This window comes from Cervus elaphus, chromosome 19, assembly GCF_910594005.1.
Source record: "Cervus elaphus chromosome 19, mCerEla1.1, whole genome shotgun sequence".
NCBI classification, from domain to species: Eukaryota; Metazoa; Chordata; class Mammalia; order Artiodactyla; family Cervidae; genus Cervus; species Cervus elaphus.
Genome location: NC_057833.1, coordinates 74,411,642 through 74,422,049, shown reverse-complemented (window position 1 = coordinate 74,422,049; position 10,408 = coordinate 74,411,642).

Sequence of the window (10,408 nt, the reverse complement as noted above, 5' to 3'; positions counted from 1 at the left end):
ACTCATGTCCTTCGAGTCGGTGATGCCATCCAGTCATCTCATCCTCTGTTGTCCCCTTCTCCTCCTGTCCCCAATCCCTCCCAGCATCAGGGTCTTTGGTGTTATTACACATCAAATTACACTTCAACAACAGCAAAATAATAATAATAATAATAATACAAAAGGAAGCAGTTCTGAAAAGTCCCTGAGCTGTGGGCAGCAGCAGCCTTGGAGGCCAGGCCTGGGCCTGGCTCCTGCCACAGCATCTCCTGCTGATGTCTGCCCTACAGGGAACTTTTTCCCAAGCAGGGGACTCAGGCCCTCCCAGGACGCGGCACGTCCAGCACGGGAGGCAGACCGCCCCTCGCCTGCACTTACAGGGGATTCTGCAGAGAGCATGGCCATGTGAGGGGTGCCCAGAGAAGGGGCCGCCTCTGAGGGGCTCATGATCCAAGCAGGTGTGCTGTTGAGGCTGCTGGCCTGGAGGGATGGTTTGCAGGAACTGGAGGTCTAGACCCCCTGGAAATCAAGCCTCTGTGGCCAGAGATCCCCTCTTCTCCCAGCGATCACCCAGAAAGGAGTGAAGGAAAAGCCTCGGTTCTGGGGGTCCCTGGGAGGCGCACCGCTGGGACTGCCCCTCCCTCAAGAGTCCCCCCACTTCTGGGTGGAAACCGAAGTGTTCACCCCGACATCTGCCAGGATAGCAGGCTGGATCCCCTGGCCCCACTCCTGAGCTTCCTCCTGTCCAGAGATGGTGAGTCAGCCCCAAGGGGCTTCTGCCATCCACTCCAGCCCAGCGCACTGCCCATGGCTCTCCAGCCACCTGCCGCCCCCCAGGGACTGCAGGCCATCTGGTGCCAGCCTTGCCCACTCAGACTGACGTGTCTTGCTCTCGGTCACCTCCTGGGGTCTCAGCCCCACAGCACTGGGCGTGTGCTGTCCACTCCACCCCAGCTTTCCAGTGACCCCTTTACACCCACTCTGCACAGCCCCACTCTGAGGACACCAGCCCTTGCTGGCAGCCCCAGGGTTCCTCCTACACTAGGCTCTTCTAACCCCGCTTCCTCTGACCATGAACCTCGGCCTCGGTCTCCCTCCAGTACCCCCAGGACTGCCCCCCACAACCTTCATGTTCTCGGCCCTGACCTCAGCACCGCCATCCCCTGAAATGTTTATGTCTGACATTAGTGAAATATCAAGACCAGGAATGTGGCATTGGTGCAAGTGTACCCGGCTCTAAGGCATTTCAACTTGTGTGGACCTGTAACCACCACCACCATCCTACTACGGAGGGGCTCTGTCAGCTCAACGTCTTTCCTATTCTCCCCCTTCACAGTCACCCTCTCTGGGATGCTCCCCACCTTGACCACACCTCCTCTGTCTCTGTCCCCTCATCTGTCATTTCAAGAATGTCCTGAAAGCAGAGTCAGGTTTGTCCATCCAGGGAAATGTGTGTATCTTCTCTCTTTTTGCTACACAGGTTCTAGGTATCACAAATGGGTTTATTCATTCGCTCACCTGCTGAAGGATTTCTGGGTGGTTCCCTCTTTGGGGGGATGGCAAACAAAACTGTCATAAACATTTGTGTCTGCCTTTGGCTGTGGACACAAGTTTTTAATTCCCAGGATAAAAATGCCACACATGTTTTAAGGAACTGAAAACCTTCTCTGTCACTGTGCATCCTCACGGCAGTGTGGGAGTCTGTTCTATAATGCTTGGACATGACTGTTGTCTTACTTGGGATTGAATTGTAAGTACAGTTTGACAGTAGCCTCATATCCCCTGATGTGATCTCTTCAGCATTTTCTCATGTGTCGTATTTTTCAGCAACTCCTTTAAATTGCTGAAGAATATTCCGGCAGGTGGATCAGTAGTTTACATACGTGACCAGCCACACGTAGCTTGTTGTTACTTAAGTATGGGTTCATTTGATGGCTCCCCCTGCATGTCAGCTGCTTGTGATATGCATCATGTGTCGGAACACGTGACAGGCCTGTTGTTGGGGCCAGAACTAAAAGTAAATCCACGGATGACCACGCTCATCACAAACCGATGAGTGCTGGGAGCAAGCTGTGTGAGGCTCTGAGGCTGCACAGTGGGTCCTCCAGGACTTAGATTCAGGGAAGGTGCCTCCTGGAATGATGTCTGGGTTAGGGTCTAGAGAAAATGTACGAGCTCAGTAACCCAGGGCAGTCGGAGGGCTGGCTGCTGCAGTCCCGTCTCGACCATGTTTATTTCTGATCATGAGCTTATTCAAGGTACACTGAGCCACTGTCCCCCGGGCAGGGCACATCTGTTCAGTACTGCTCAGAGAATGCAGAAGATCATGCAGAACATCTGTGCATGCCAGAGGTCTTTGCACACAGCTCTGACATGTTGCTTAGATTCAGTCCCTGAGAGTGAAGTGGCTGGTGGCTAACTGCCGCTTGCATTTACGAGGTCTAGACACAGTTTCCACCACAGTGGCTGTTCATTTACCCCCCAGACTCCAGCCTTGGGGGACCCTCTCTGGGCCACAGTAGTACCATGGACATCTCAGCAGACACTGGGAGCTGCCCACTCCCCTGGTCTCCTGAGCCAGGCCCCCAATTCCTGAGGCCAGTGTGCATGTGGGGAGTGGGTCAGCTCTCAGGGACAGCACCAGATCTAATTCTGCTCAAAGGGAAGCAGCCCCGCCTGAGGCCAGTGCCTGTGGTTTGTGTGCTGGGCAGGGAGGGAAGAGCAAGGGGGAGGGGGTTCCCATCGAGGGGGTGGGTGAAGAGGCCTGGGGACTGGATTCCTGAGCCAAGAGGCAGAGCCGGAGGTAACCTGAGCCCCTCCACTCTGCCTCCCATGCAGAACTTCCCACTGTGGGAAAGGGGAGCTCTCGCAGGAACTGATCACTGATAAGGACAGGACTCTACAGATCCCAGGCCCTAGCTGCTGGAGATGATGCCCAGAGGGACTGTGTTCTCCAAAGAATCCTGGGGGGGCGGTGTTGTCCCACCTGCCAGAGCCCAGGTACCTGAGAGGCAGGTATGCGCTCAGGATTGCCTATAGGACTCTCAATACTCTCACGTTGGAGTGCCAAGTTGGCACTGGGCTGTGAAAAGGGTCGCTCTGCACGGACACAAGAGTGTCCTCGAGATGCCCCTACAGTCCCTCCCTTCTCTGCACATATGCCACCCCCACATCAAGAGATGGAGCTAATTCCTCTCTCCTTGAATTTCCCCAGCCTTGAGGACTGGCTCTGACCTAAAGGATGCAACAGAAATGATGTCCTGACTTCTGAGCTTCTTAGAGCCCAGCAGCCATATTGGGAGGCAGTCCAACTAGCCACAGGGAGAGGCCAAGAGAGGAGAACCAGGGACCCAGCCCTCAGCCCCACTGACCTCATGGCCCCCAGCCAGCCCCAACCTGCAGCCATGCAAATGAGGCCATTTGGGATCCTCCAAACACCCCTGAACCCCAGCAGCTCCAGAGAGAGTGAACTCCAAATCAACACACAGAACTGTGAAGGATGAGAAATGACCAGTTTTTATTCCAAGTCGTTGAGTTTTGGGAGCATTCATTAGATAAATGAAACAGAAGCTGACATGGCAAGGCTCTTTAAAAATGTGATGTAGGGCAGGATTTCCAATTTTGCTCATTAGGCCAGTATATACCAGGCATTATGCTTCCCTGGCGGCTCAGATGGTAAAGAATCTGCCTGCAATGCAGGAGACCAGGGTTCAATCCCTGGGTCAGGAAGATCCCTTAGAGAAAGGAATGGCAACCCACTCCAGTATTCTTGTCTGGAGAATTCCATGCACAAAGGAGACTGGTGGCTATAGTCCATGGGGTGGCAAAGAGTTGGACACAACTGAGCGACTATCACTCACTCATCGTCATACTGGGCATTAGTCCAGGTTCTAGAAATGATTCAACCGGAATCTGAGCTTTGGGTGCTGACAGTCCAACCCTGCTTGCATTTATTTTTTGGAGGAGGTTTTCTTTTCATGTTTTTGGCTGCACTGGGTCTTCATTGCTGTGTGAGGGCTTTCTCTAGTCGTGGTGAGCGGGGGCTCCTCTCTGGTTGCGGTGCGCCGGCTTCTCTTGCAGTGGCTTCTCCTGCTGCGCAGCACAGGCCGTAGGGCGCAGGGGCTTCAGTGGTTGCAGCACGCAGGCTTAGTTGCCCCTCGACACGTGGACCTTCCTGGACCAGGAATCAAACCTGAGTCCCCTACATTGGCTGGCAGATTCTTAACCAGTGGACCAGGAGACAAGTCCCCCTTCTTGCTTTTAAAGCAGCGGTTCCTCATGGAGTCTGAGCCATGTTCATAGAAATCCCATCAGGAAAGGTCCTGGGCCTCTCCCTGTAGGGCGGCCAGCTTCTCTGACCCATTTTCAGCCCAGAGCACGAAGTTTCCAGGCTCCCCTCGGCAGATCCCCAGTCCTCAGGCAGGTGGAGGGTGGGTACCTGGTACTGACCCGAGTCCGGAGGTTGGGGACGTGATCTCTTTCCTGGGGAACACCGGCCTGCCTTCTGGCAATGGCCCAGAGCTGGGCCTTCCTTGCTGGGGCGGTGAGGGGGGCGGTTATCACGGCCTCTGCAGTTTTCACGCGTCATACTGACCTCGCAGTGGGGCGGACAGCGGGCAGGATCCCCAGCATTCACAGAAAGACTTTCATCTCTCAGTTCTGGGTATCAAACTCTCTGAGGGGCTCTGGTTCCCTCAGAAGGTGCTTCCCGATTGTGGACCTGCCTGTCCATTGACTACTCTCTCGAAGCTGGTTCCTTTCCTCAGCACCGCCCACCCCAACAGTGTGACCAGGAGCACGTCCCTTTGATCCTTGAGGGCAGAGAGAGGACCATCTGCCATCCGTCTGCTTGCCGGTCCCATGGTGCATTCTTCTGGCTTAACCCTCTCCCGTCCTCTGAACCAGACGCTGGCTCCCCGCCGCCCTCTGCTCTCCCGTCCCCCCTCGCACCTCCCCTGGGGGTGTGATGGGAACAGGTGGTGACAGCAGCCCCTCTCCAGCGAGCGGCCATGGTGTGGATCACCCTTCTGCACGCATCACCCCTGACCCCTGACCATAGCCACGGCCCCCCTAAGCCAAGGCTGCTGTCATTCCCACTTCACATAATGCAAATGACGTTTCATAATGCAAATGGCTCATGCCCACATGACAGGAAGGTGGTTGAGGAGCTACCGGAGGCCGGACCCTGGTCCCAGGGCTGTGCCGCTCTCAGCTCCAGCCTGGAAATTTTAGGGCTGGGTGCGGTGGGCAGTTGGCTGATGTTGATGCTTGTCCCATAGACACCAAGGCTGACCTTTTCTGCTGCCTACCCCCTGGTGGCTGTGGCACCAAGGTCCAGCGGTCACTGTGGGCACTAGGGTGGGCCAGGGTCTGGCTCAGTGTGAGCTGGGCAAGCCTCCTCCTTTGCACTGGGGCCTCTGGGTGTCCCCTCGGGGCTGTGTTGGTGTCCAGGGGGGCCAAGGGCCCCCAGCAGCACACATCCAGCCAACATTCTCCAGGCACCTACTGAGACCTGGCCTCTGTGGGGGGTGGGGACAATATCACCCGTGATAGTGACTGGGCAGCTTCCTTGCATCACTGTGTCACCTCCAGCCTCGCAGGGAGGGCATTGTTCCTGGACATGGACAGAAGGAGAGAGAGGGCTGAGGCCTGGGAGGAGTGTGAATATGGCCTCGGAGCCCCCACGGGGCTCTCAATCCAACTGGCTTTACGAGGTCCTGAGGCCCTGGTGATGGTAAGTTTGGGGATCCCTCCATCCTCAGCATCTCCTGGACCTGTCAGTCTTGGGGTCCCAGGCCTGTGAGGAGGCGGCAGTGACAGAGGCACGGGTACCACCTGCCCAAATGTCACACGTCAGAGTGTCCCCCTGCCCATGACCCCACATAGACATGGTCGGGCTGGCAGGCAGTGGCCCCTCCAGAGGCCGGGCATTGTGACTGCCCGATTGGCCCTTCTAAAGTCTGTATGTGAGGTGTTGGTGAATGAAGCTCTGCGGGGAGCACTTTCTGGAGAAAACTGCATTCCAGGCCACATGAGTGTTTCAGGTGGTCCTTGCTCCTCGTCAGGAGCAGCCGAAGTGCAGCCAGGTGCAGGAGCAGCTCTGGGCATTGGGCTACCTTGCTGGCCCCTGTCGCCTATGGCCTCCAGCCTGGGCAGAATCTTTTAGCCATACCCAGACCATCCCAGGGGGTTCCAGGAGGGCCTCGTGTCCCAGCAACAGTGGCCCCTGTGGCCAGAGGGGAAGTGGGCTGAGCAGAGGCCTTCAGCGCCACGTTCCCACTGCACCTACTTCCAGAGAAGCCCTGATTGAAAAGCTGGAGGGCAGCTGCTCTGGGGATTAAACCAAGATGCTAGTTGTCCTCCCAGGACCCAGGCTCACAGAGAATGAAGTGGTCAAGCTTGGCGTGTCTCCCCTTGGTGTGAGGGCAGGTGCAGAGGCAGCTCTCCTGTCCAGCTGAGGACTAGGATGATGACAACTGCTCCGTGGGTGCTGTGAGTATGACACAGTGTGTGCTGAGGGCTGGCTTCTCAGAGCACTCAGGTCCACTTTCCCCCTTGCTTGGTGCCAAGGGCCAGCTGGGTGTGCCTTGCAGGTGCATGTCCGTACAGTGGGTCCTCTGACAGAGACAGCTCTTGTGGTTTAGAGAGGAGATTCCAGTGATGGATATGCCAGCTGGTCAAGACAAAAACAATATAAAATGTTTATAGCAACTCTCCTTCCTCCTCAAATCTTTCCCCGGCCCTCTCTCTTAAAACTGTTTAATAGACTCTTTTTAAGAGCAGTTTTAGATTCACAACAAAATTGAGTGGAAGGTATGGAGGTTTCCCCTACACCCCCTACCCCCACACATGCAAATTTCCCCCAACATCAACATCCTGCAAGAGTGGTGTGTTTGTCAGAAATGAAGAACCTAATTTGCTGTATCATTGTCAAAGTCCATTGTGTATATTAAGGTTACTCTTGGTGGGGTACATTCTGTGGATTTGGGCAGTTGTGTGCCACCCATCAGGATATCATACAAAGTTCTTGATATTCAGTCTTTCAGTCGTGTCTGACTTCGTGACCCCATGGACTGCAGCACGCCAGACTTCCCTGTCCTTCCCTATCTCCTGGCGTTTGCTCAGATTTGTGTCCATTGAGTCGGTGATGCTATCTAACCATCTCATCCTCTGCGACCACCTTCTCCTCCTGCCCTCAATCTTTCCCAGCATCAGGGTCTTTTCCAGTGAGTCGGCTCTTCACATCAGGTGGCCAAAGTATTGGAGCTTCAGCACCAGTCCTTGCTCTAAAAACTCTCTGTGCTCTGACTGTTTAGTCTTCCTTCTTCCTAACAAACCGTTTAGTAGATTCCAGACCTCACGTGCACAGACTGGATTTATTGTAATCTGGTTCACGGCACACTCTCCGCATTGGTCCCTGCTGGGTGTTCTTTGACTTTAAGATGGTAGCAACAGTACGTGATAGCAATGAACACGTAGCAATAGTAGCAATGAACACGCTGTCCCACCAGCCAGTCCAGGAACTGGAACTGCCAGTAACCTCTGTTTGCCCCTGCTTGTTCCCACCTCAACTGCTTCCTCCTCATGAGGTAAACACAATTCTGCACTCGGTGTTCATTTTTTCTCTCCTTTCTGGGACTTGACCTTCCCCACTCAACATTGCATTCCTGAGGTTTGTTTATATTCTGTGAGCAGCTGTCTGTCGATACTGAATGTCCCCATTGAAGAATTTCTCTCTGTGTACATCACATATTGTCTGTTCTCTTCTCTTGTTGTTGGGCCTTCGGGCTGCTCCAGTGTTCATACTGACGAATAAGCGTCCTGTACACACCCATGGGGGACCCTCCTGGGAGCAGAGCTGAGAATGGAATCTGGATTGTGGGAACACAGAATTTTAATTTGGCATGACAGTGCCTAGCTGTTTTGCAAAATGGTTGCATCAGTTCACACTCTACCAGCAACGTGTAAGCGTTCTGGTGACCCACATCCTCTCTGACATTTGGAATTAACAAATTTTTTGTGTGGTTGATGAAAAGTATACAAAATGCCATCTCATCGTGAGCCGTATCCCTTGATGACAGTGGGCCGGCTGGCCTCTCTCCGTGTCTGTTGGCCCCTCTGCTCTCCTTGGAGCTCCTGCTCCTGCCTTTTGCCCAGTTTTCTGTTGGGTTGCTTGCTTTTGCTTCCTCACCCCTAGAAATTCTGTGCAGAGCCTGATACTTGTCTTTGGTTGGTTTTGTGTGTGGTGAATATCACCTCCCAGTTTGTAGCTTGTCTTTTCACCTTCATTAAGGTACATTTTATTGAGTAAATTGTGGCTCAGATGGCAAAGAATCTGCCTGCAATATGGGACACGCAGGTTCGATCCCTGGGTTGGGAAGATCCCCTGGAGAAGGGAATGGCAACCCACTCCAGTGTTCTTTCCTGATGAATTCCATGGACAGAGGAGCCCGGTGAGCTACAGTCCATGGGGTTGCAAAGAGTTGGACTGAGCGACTAACACTTTATTGAGTAAAAGTCCTTAATTAAAAAAAAGATTATTTATCAGCTGCATTGGGTCTTGGTTAAGGCATGTGGGATAGTTCATTGTGGCACATGGACTCTCTAGCTGAGGTGTGCAGGCTCAGTTGCTCCATGGCATGTGGGATCTTAGTTCCCCAACCAGGGATCAGACCTGACTCCCTTGCATTGCAAGCTGGATTCTTAACCTCTGGACCACCATGGAAATCCCAGTCATTAATTTTAATGTACTCAAATGCATCAATCTTTTCTTTTGTATGGTTAAGGTTTTTGAGTGTCTTATTTAGGAAATTCTTTCCTGTCCTAAGGTCACATAAATATTCACTGGTATTATCTTCTAAAGTTTTAAACTTTTGATGTTTTGTTTCTTAATCCACTTGGAGATGCTTTCTGACAGTAAAGAAAGCATCTAAGTTTTCGTCCTGGGGTTTTCCTGCCTCTTTTATTGCATGACTTTCCCCTAGGACCCCTCATGTCACGTCCTTCATTTCTCAAAATCCATCTACAGTTGTGTGTGCTTGTTGATTCTGTATCCTGTTCGATTGCCCAGATTGTCACTTCCTGGGCTGACACCATGCTTCATTCTACCCCCACTTTTTTGGTGGCAGTGAGTGACTTGCAGGATCTTAGTTCCTCGACCAGGGATTGAACCATGCCCCTGCAGTGGAAGTGTGAAGTCCAAGCTGCTGGGCTGCCAGGGAAATTCCTACACCTCAGCCTTCACTGTAGTACCACAAATAACTTTTCAACTTGTGGGGTGGCCCCACTGCCTTCCTTTTCTTCTTCAGGAGGGTTTGGATGGTTCTTTTTTTAAATTAAGCAGTAGTTTACACAGAGCAAACTGCATAGACTCCAAACGTACATTTCAATTAATCTTTATAAATGTGTGCACTTGGGCCCGTCATCAGCACTGCCTCTCAAGCCTCCGGAAACTGGGGACAAGGCCCCTTCATGGTGTGTGTGAGGGCTCTACAGGTCAGGAGGCTGGGTGGGGGGGAGTGGCGTGTGGGCACTGTTGGCCCCGGCTCCATGGTGCCTGTGAGGAGCAGAGGCTGAGATGCACGAAGGCTTGGATGCGCTATGCTGTACCACCCGTAGTCACGTGTTTTGGTTGATGCTAGCTGCGCCTCTTCCGGGCCACCACCGGAACCCTCCGCGTGGCCTCCTCCCCACGCGGCCTCCTCCCCACGCGGCCTCCTCCCCGTGTGGCCTCCTCCCCGCGTGGCCTCCTCCCCACGTGGTCACTCCCTGGGGTGGTTTGGGCTTCCTCACTATGTGGCGGCTGTGTTCCCTGCAGTCAGTCCGAGCGAGCCAGGCGGAAGTGCACACAGCTGCTCCCTGGTCCTCTCTCTACTGATGGAGGAATCTCAAAGGTTTGCTCATGGTCTGGGGAGTGATCATCTCCCCAGAACATGCTCCCTCCCTGTTCCCTTCTCCAGGGGATCTTCCCAACCCAGGGATTGAACCCAGGTCTCCCACATTGCAGGCAGATTCTTTACCAGCTGAGCCATCAGGGAAGCTTCTCTACTGATGGAGGAATCACAAAGGCCTGGGGAGGGATCATCCCTCTCGTGTCTGAACAGGAGCCTCCAGTCCATGTGTGAAAACCTCAGCATTGTCGTTCAGTCGCTCAGTCGTGTCTGACTCTTTGCAACCCCATGGACTGCAGCATGCCAGGCTTCCCTGTCCTTCGCTATCTCCCAGAGTTTGCTCGGATTCATGTCTATTGAGTCAGTGATGCTATCTAACCTCGTGGGAAGGGAGAAATGGATGGAGCTGTCTTTGTACACTACAACTTGCCACATCTGTGGAACCAGCCCCCAGATCAAGGTGTGAACTATTTCCAGTGACATGGGGGCCCCGTGGGCCCCTCCCAGTCCACGCCAAGCCCTGAAGATAATGATTGTCC